Below are 9,779 nucleotides of genomic sequence, written 5' to 3' on the forward strand. Positions count from 1 at the left end.
TACCCCCCTCAACTAGGTTTGTTCTTGGTGGTCTTCATTGCCTCTCTCCACTGCTATCACATCACACTCCCCCAATGGGCAATTTGCGCATCCCACCAACTAAACCAAGAGTCCATGTTTGCAATATTCATGTCCATCACATTGTCATTTCACCACCATTGATGTATTAATCTTGCTTTTTTTGGTGCCACCTCCCTTGTGGGACCCATGCACCCCTTCTCACACATTGCTTTGTGTTCATTGCACTTAAATATTTTTTGGCCATGCATTTATACTTTGCTCCCAATGAAAAAGACAAGACCTCTTTTCCACCATTGAACACATGCCTTACTGCATTCCAATTTGCATGTGCCTCGTCAGCCATGAAATTGAAGAAATCTAGTCTTTTGCAACCATGTTTTTCCATCACCTCAATAATGCACTCCCAAAAAAGGCATTGCACTTCCATGTCCTCCTCTTTCATTTCACATGTTGTTATTGTTTGGAGGTCCTACATACTACATTAACACAATTCAAGTTCAATGGGTGTTCTCATATTCTCATCATATATAGCATATTTTCAATGCTATCCATTTTCTTGCCTTGGGTCGTACACATGACAAGCCATAGTGACCTAGTCCACACAACGACGTGTGTAATCAAATTACACCCAAGCATGCCAAAGATCCCCTGTGCCTGTTTGCCTCATCCAATTCACCAGGTCTAATCCAGATGCAGGCTCGATTATGGACATTTTGTACATAAAGCACTTTTTGTTAGTTGTTGAACCTTGACTGAGCAACAAACTTCGGTGGAAGAATTCATAAGTGTAATCCCTCTTCAATTTCATTAAAGCATCTAATCCAAAGTTTTCCTTTGTAGGCCTTGTCTACTTGCGGTTACTAACCTCTGGAACCTAAAATAATAACAAAAGCTTCAGCGTTCTAACTTCTCCGCTCAACCCCAAAATAGAAGAATTAGAAGTATATAAAAGTCTTACCAATTATCCTCAACAAATTTTCCCATCTCCTCTAGCAAAGGGTCAAGAACCCTTGCTTGTTGCCAATGACATGACTAGAGCCTCCCTCTTGCATGAGTGTTACCGTCACTATTTCTTTTGCCATGCACATTTGTACCTTTCGAGCTCCTGCATGATGGTCCACACCTAACACCCTAGCTACCATTTGCTTTGTCTTTTCTATTAATTCTTTCGATGTTCCCTCTCATACATTAGGATCGTGGTGGCCGGAGCATAACACGTGACAACACAGCATGGCATGTGCATGCCATACATTTGGCACATGCCACATGGCATGGCCTTTAGCTGTCTAACGGCTTTAAAGTTGTTGAGGATAGCCACAAGAGGGCTCACAAAGCCCTTTGTGAGACCTTCCTCATCGCATCCCTTCTCCTTGCTCAACTCGCCCACACACCCCCTCTCCTCTGTCAACGTGCCCTCATGCCCCCCTCTCCTCCCTCAACATGCCCTCATGCCCCCCCTCAATCCTGAATGCGTTCTCATACCGCCCCCTCATTCCTTCAACACTTGACACGGCCAAAAGGTGCCCCGAACTTTATCAACACTTGACGTGGCATCTTTCAACCCAAATTACCTCCCTAGACTCATTTGCGAATCGAAGGGATTCATCAAAAATCAAGATGAGATTGCAGTATCGCAAGACGTTCATGTGTCCGAGAAAACCTACCTCTATAGCCCCGTCTGAAGCACACCACCATGAGGAGGAAACTACTACCAACACCACAAGCCAGCAGGAAACACCAAATCAAGGCACCAATACACCCACCTGACCACCCCTAATCCTCAGCTAACTCAATGGGATTCCTCAACACCCTCTCCCAACCTTCCTATCTAATCCTGCTGACTGCTTTGGCTATCCTCTGAGGTCAGCGCTAATCTCTAGCACCTCTGAACATACACCTAACAGCCTCTCCTGACCACATCTGACATCCAGCTGACTAAAACAGCTCCTGGCTAACGTAGAACTATTTGATTCTCCCTCTGAAATCCTCCACTTGTCCCTAGCCAAAAAACTATCTTTTAGGATCCTCTTCAATCCTCCAAAGTTAACTAACCTTATTTCCACAACCCCAGGTCCTTCTTGGATACCCTGCCAACCTTCCTCTAATTAAAGTGGGTTGGATTCTACCTCAGCACAATCTGACATGGAATTTCCACAACCCCAGGTCCTTCTTGGATACCCTGCCAACCTTCCTCTGACTAAAGTGGGTTGGATTCTACCTCCGCACAATCTGACATGGAATTGGTTGACTCATAAACCTTAACTGAAATAGAACCTTTCCTCAAGATTCCTTTGACACACGCAGGCCCTCAAGCAACACTCATTACCAAGAGATATCATATTAGAGGCTCCCTGATTAACTGTGCTGCTAACACACAACTACCTTAGATCTAACTGCTAACACACAGCTACCTTAGATCTAACTGTACCCAACTAACCGACTAAACTTAGACTATTGATGTAGATTCTCTCTCTTCTATGTTAGCTAGCACTTCTATACCCTCCAAACACTCAAACCAGACCAGAATCCTACCATGTGTATCATCAGCTGAGTCCAACCTAACTGTAGCTTCCATAGAAACACCATCAGACCGCAAAGCCTTCTGACTGCTGGATTGCTAACCTTTGATAGACTTCAAACAGTTAGTTGTGACTCAAGAGCACTTCCCTTTAACTCAAACAAACTAAAGAGAGGTTGCAAGATGAGGGTACTCACTTTCGTTCACTCTCTCTAAAATTGGGACAGGGCGGAGTACCTCGATCGTGATATCGCCGTCGTGAATTAAAACACGACACGTGCCTCCCAAGCCTAAATCGACATATCTCGATCGAGATACCAACTAATGCCACGCTAGCAGGTTCGAGTTTCCAGTCATCATCCATGTCACCATTACATGTCACCGCCACCACATTATCTCGATCGAGATATCTATGCCACTCGGATCCACATCACGGCCACGCTGTATCCCCCTAGGCATATTTGACTAGCCCATCTCCACCATCCACGTATCTCGAACGAGATATCAAAATCGAATCTCGACCATTCATTGTTCGAGGAAAAGGAATACAATCTCCACCGTCCACGTATCTCGAACGAGATATTGAGATCCACCGTCCAAATAGCTCGTTCGAAATACAGAGATACAATCCCCACCGTCCAAATATCTCGTTCGCGATACATAGATGCAATCTCCACCATCCATATATCTCGTTCGAGATACGTAGACGCAATCTCCACCGTCCATTTAGGCACATTGGAAGATGCGATCTCAGCCGTTTAAATATCTCAATCGAGGTATATAATGAATCTCGATCGTCGACATACCTTGGTCGTGGTAATGACTTAAAATCAAAGTCGTCCATGTACCTCGAACGAGATACTAATATCAAATCTCAGCCCGCCGTCGATCCTTCACCAAACCTAAAATTAAGTGTGTATCTTGGCCGTATGTTTCACTAACCCTAAAATCTAGAGCGTACATCTTGCAAACCCTAAATTGCATGATGCTACCGAACCTCGATCGAGGTTATAAAATCGAAAAACTTTTTTTTTTGCCTCATTGTCAGAAGTCGTTTTCACTCTCCTTGCTCTCTTGATTTGGATTAGCATTAGTGGGCCCATTAGACCCTTCACATTGGACCCTTCACATTGGACCCTTTCACATTGGACCTTTGTGTTAGGCTTAGGTTTTAGCATGGAGTCACACGAGGAGGGCCGCTCGTCTATTGTGGACCTCATCGCTCGCGGAGATAGACCGCGAGTCAGCGGGGCTATCCGTAGGAGTGCTAGAGACACACCGTCTACATTACATATTGTGACAGACTTGGAGGCGATGCTTTCGTCCCTTCGTAGCCTTCACGATATTGTTTATGTGGATGAGTGGATAGCCCACCATTGCACTGCTCCTGTGTCACATGGCCTGACATATCGTCAGGTCTGTGATCTTGGTCCGATTAGGGATGGGGCCTATTTAGATCTTTTCCTCGATAGTCGTGGGATGAGGCCTGGGGTGGGCAAGCCCCTTACTATTTCGCGGTGTTCGCATCCTCGTATGGCGGCACATATCTATAGTCAATATGTTGCCGCATATGGGAGGATGCCGAACAACTGCCAGATTCCCATATACTTTGCAAAGCAATTATATACGGAGTTTGTCTTAGGGGAGGAGGTGGATTACACTAGCCCCATTGGCCGGGTGGTGGTGCTGGCCGAGGCCATCTCGAGGACCAGGGTAGGCAGCCTCCACCAGCCCTTCGTGTAGCTCCTTCAGACCCTTCATTTGTGCCTATGTCGACAGTAGAGGCTCTTGGCACACCCAGGTTGGCATCGACGTACGGAGTACCACGGAGAGCATCCAGCATGTGGTACGCCTGTTCTCACGATCGATACCGAGACGACGAGACAGATGTTGAGGTATTTACATATTTATTACTTCATAAGTTTTTTTAGTCATTTATTTACATGTTTATATGTACTTTTCTATATTTTTACATGAGCGGCATGGTTGATTGTGTCAAGTAGGGTCCCACACCTACCCCACTGAGAGGCTCACTCAGGAGTTGGTAGAGGCGAGAGTGGAGATTGACTATCTTAGAGCTGCATTACAGACGACAGAGGCAGCTACTGCAGAGGCACAGCATCTGAGAGAGTCCGACATCTAGCAGGTAGGTTTCTCTTGCACGTAAAAGAGTTATAATTAAGGTCCTAAGTTATAAATTTCTTTAAGTAATACCTAATGAGAGGGACTAATCAATTATTTTTATGCTTTACTTTTTTGCGTAGGCTCGGACCGAGGTAGAGAACTCTAGAGCTGAGGCACAGCATCACCAAATTATGGAGCGGATTGCCCAGCATAGAGCGCAGAGCAGTTGATGCTGCATGTTCGAGAGTTTCGCAGATCCTCGGACGTGACAGTGCCTTACCTACCTTTATACAGAGGTTTTTCGACGACCTCTCCCTCAAGATACACCACCCTTCCTACGTGATGCGTGCTGCGCTTTATGTATCGAGGACATTGACACTACTGGTGGATATGCCCTAGGATGTGGACATTTTTTCCATTTGTCTTCCATCACCCAGGAGCTAGTACGGTTCTCAGCATGTCCCTCTTGCCGTGCACGCGTCGACCTAGCGACATACAAAGTTTTGGGCATTGATGATCTTCACCCAGGCCTCGTTCGAGAAGATGCTAGGACTGGCAGGCCTATTAATTTTACATCAGCTATTGACTTGGGACTCGACGCCTTCGATGATAGAGATCAGGAGCCCGAGGTGCCTCCAAAGATTGAGTGCAGCTCACATGAGTTTGATGCATACCAGAGAGTCCTACATGAGAGCCAGATCATAGCATATGAGCGTGTGGGTGGTGCTGGACCTAGTGGCACCTCGGGTGATGGTGCTAGCAGCAGCAGTGCTGCTTCTCATGAGCAGCGTGTCCTTACAGCAGAGGAGCTTACACGAGCAGAGTGGCAGACACGTACCATTGCAGATTATAGATTTTGGGTTTACAGACAGAGACGTCTTGCATTAGCATGACGTAGAGAGAGAGAGAGGGCTATAGCAGCTTTTGGGACTCGTGAGCTCCCGAGTACACCGGCACCAGCTCACGGTCCTACCTTTGAGGTAGACCTCCCCCCGCAGACATTCGACGACCCCCGCAGCCGGCACAGCCTCCTCGATGTGCACAGCAGTCTCGATGCGCACGTAGACCGGCAGTTAGAAATGACGATTTTGATTGGGTTGCCGTTGATAGTGACTAAACTCAGACTAGCTGGGTTAGCTCACTTACATTGTACTTAGATTTATGGGCAGTGACTAACCTCAGACTAGCTGGGGTAGCTCATTTTCATTCTGATGTACTTATTTGATGTTTATATCATTATGAGTTTTTTCATTGTTGATTATCATTACATTTTAGTTGATGTTCTTGATTTTATTAAATTTTTTAACACTTTGGCTATCATATTGTTTGTTGAAAATCTCAATGCCATCGTACCCAAACATGCTCCGACGGGAACCAAACTTTGCAAGCACGTGGGGGGGACCCACTCCCACATGTTTGCAAAGTTTGGTCACAATCGGGGCATGTTTGGATTGGTAATAAGCGCCCAGTGTTGCCATATATATAGGCAGTGATGTGTGTGAACACACTTAGGACCGCCGGGGCACTTTTTCCCTCTTTAGGAGGTTTTTTCTCCCGGCTTGTATATACGCCCATCCTTCTAGGGCTAACTTATCTTTGTACATTGACACAATCGAATACACTTTGTGTTGTGTGCATTCTTGCTTCTTCTTCTCCAAACTTTGTGTGCTTTCCTGCAACCCTAATTCCAACAATTGGTATCAGAGCAGGCATCGGCTCCCAGGGCAACACCGCCAGCACCCTCCGACTCACGTTCTCCGATTGAGGTGAGTTTTCACGAGCGCTTACAGGTCCCTATACTCTGCAAATAGGCCCGTAGGGCTTTGCGTTCTCAAAATTTGCATCTGAGGTCGTTTCGGGCTCCGTTTTTGCATTTCAAGTTCTGCACAGGTGTTTTCGTCATTTTCTGCAGAAATTTCGACAATGCAGTTTTCTGCAAAACAGGCATACGTACTCTATTGTGGACCGTGCTACATAGCACGAGTTGTTTTCTGTTCAATCTTTGCTTCATTACAGGCAGCTTTTGCATCAGTTTCAGTCAGTGGCCATGGCTGATAACAGCAATGATGTATTTCGCATGTTGTCTGCTGAAGACAAACTGGATGGAGATAGCAACTACCCACTTTGGGCATACATGATGCAGCATGTTTTGGTTGCAAAAGGAGTGTGGAACATTGTGCAGGGTATAGATGTACGTCCAGGTTCTGTGGATGTAGGATCTGTTGAGGATGTTGTAGGTTCTAGCAGCTCTACTGTTGCTGCTGTTTTACCCACTGCTGAACAAGCTCGTTGGGATGGTAAAGATGCGCAGGCTCATGCCTTGATTGCACTTTCTGTCAAACGTAACATCACCCCACATATTCGTTCAGCTAAAACAGCAAAACAGGCTTGGGATATTCTAGCTGGTTTGTATGCAGGTCGTAACGAGGCAAAAATCGCTTACCTGCGTAAAGAGTTAGAATTGAAGATTATGCAAGAAGATGATGACATGAATGTTTTTCTTGCTGAGATTAAAGATCTCAAAGAGCAGTTGATTTCTGCAGGTGAGATTATTCCTGATCATTCTCTTGTGCAGACTGTTCTTGATGCTTTACCTAAGACATATCAGACTTTTGCTTCCACGTGGAGACTTCTTAATGAGGACAGACCTGATGCTGTCAAGTATGATACTTTAGTCAACAAGCTCTTGCAAGAAGCGCAGTCCAGGCAAAATAGGGCCAGGCAGCGTGCAGTTGATCAAGCATTTATTGCTGCCCAGCAACAGAGAAGAAATGGTAAGGCAGCCCCTTCCACTGTTTCTTCTCCTATTAGTAGGTCTGCAACTTCTTCTCCTTCCACAGGTAGCAACAATAAGTCTGAGAAGGCTCTTGATAAAGGCAAGAAAAAGACCAGGTGCAACTATTGTAAGGCAAATGATCATGTCATTAAGAATTACCCTAAGCTAAAGGCTAAAGAGGCAAAGAAGAAAGAGTCAAATGCAGCCACAATAGCGGATGCTTCTACAAATGCAGATTCTGCAAATGTTGTGCAGGATACAGAATGGGCGTTTAGCGTGTATTGCCAGTATGACCCATCTGTACATGATGCATGTTTAGCAGTTTCTGTTGACTCTCATGTTTGGTATTTTGACAGTGGTGCTACAAAGCACATTACCTCGCATCGTGATATGTTCACTTCTCTTGAGGCTGTCCCTAATGGGAATACTGTCACATGTGCCAATAATGCTTCTTACCCAGTGAAGGGCATTGGTAAAATTATGCTTACTGCTGCAAATGGCAGCGCTTTCACACTTTCAGATGCTTTGTATGTGCCAGGGATAAAGAAGAATCTATTGTCTGTCTCTGCGCTTGCTAGACTTGGATTTGTAATCAAATTTGTGGATGACAGATGTACTGTTCATGATTTGACTTCTGGTGATACGATTATTGTATCTGGCACCTTGTTTCGTGGGCTGTATAGGCTCAATTCTTATGACAAGTGTGTGGAAGATTCAGCAAATGCAGTTTCTGATGAAAAGGCAGTTTCAGATGCAAAACTATGGCATGCTCGTTTTGGTCATCTGAACTTTGCTAGTTTGCTGCGTTTGCAGAAATTTGATATGGTTGCTTCATTGCCCCCTCTTGAGGCACCATTGAAACATGTTTGTGAAGGCTGTATTTTGGGCAAAATGCAGCGTTCTGCGTTTCCAAAGGATGGTTCTGTGCGGGCCACTCGCAAATTGCAGCTTGTACATAGTGATGTATGTGGGCCTATGCAAACTCCGTCATTTGGTAAACACTTGTACTTCGTGACTTTCATTGATGATTACTCAAGGCATGCATGGGTATATCCACTGAAGGCAAAGTCCGAAGTGCTTTTGTGCTTCAAACAGTTTTTTCTTATGGCTGAAAATGTATCCAATTGTACTGTGGGCACCCTCCGTACTGATCGAGGGGGGGAGTACATGTCTAAAGAGTTTGATGCATTTCTGGCTAGTCGTGGGATAAAACACCAATGTACAGTGCCGTATACCCCTCAGCAAAATGGTGTTGCTGAGAGGAAGAACAGGTCACTTATGGAGATGGCACGATGTATGGTCAAGAGCCAAGCTTTGCCACATGCGTTTTGGCTTGAGGCTGTCATGTGTGCTGCATATGTACTCAACAGGTGTCCCACTAAGGCCTTGCAGTCTATTACTCCATACGAAGCTTGGCATGGCAGGAAGCCTTCTATTGGTCACTTGCGTGTCTTTGGTTGCTTGGCCTATGCTTTAGTGCCTGTGCAACAACGCAGAAAATTGGATGATAAGGCTGTCAAATGCATTTTTGTTGGTTATAGTGCTGAGAGCAAGGGTTACAGATTGTATCATCCGCAATCAAAGCGTATCTTGATTAGTCGAGATGTTGTTTTTGTGGAAGATGCTGTGCAGCCCTTGTTATCATGTACCAAAGAGACAGGTGTAAGCTCACGGGATGTATTTGATACGTTGTTGCCTCTCTTTACAGGTGGGAATTCAAATGTAAGTCCTAATGAGGCAAATATTCAGCCTATGCAGATTTCAAACGACATCATAGATCAGCCTATTTCTGATGCAGATTTACAGGATGTAATTCATGAGGATAGGGCTGAAAATGAGCAGGCTAGAGGTATGCCTAAATGGCTGGTGCAAACCTTGCGTGATAGTAAGATTGATGCACCTATTACTAGTCGTACTCGTTCAGGTTTTCAGCATGTCTCTTATGCATCAGATTGTTATGCTTTGGCTGTGTCTAGTATGTGTGAAGAGGAAGAACCTCTTTCATTTGATGAGGCACAAAATTCAGAAAATTGGTTGGCTGCAATGCAAAGTGAATATGATGCTATAATGAAGAATGGTACATGGTCTTTGTGTGATTTGCCTATTGGTAAAAAGGACATTGGATGTAAGTGGGTTTTTAAATTGAAACGAAAGCCAGATGGTAGTGTTGATCGCTATAAGGCTAGACTTGTTGCAAAGGGTTATGCTCAAGAAAAGGGCATTGATTTTGATGAGACCTTTGCTCCCACTTGTCGTATGACTACCATTCGTAGCATTTGTGCACTGGCAGCTCATAATGGTTGGAATGTACATCAGTTGGACATAAAGACTGCGTTCTTG

The sequence above is a fragment of the Cibotium barometz genome, chromosome 6 (genome assembly GCF_041138505.1).
Source record: "Cibotium barometz isolate CiBa-2024 chromosome 6, ASM4113850v1, whole genome shotgun sequence".
Lineage (NCBI taxonomy): Eukaryota > Viridiplantae > Streptophyta > Polypodiopsida > Cyatheales > Cibotiaceae > Cibotium > Cibotium barometz.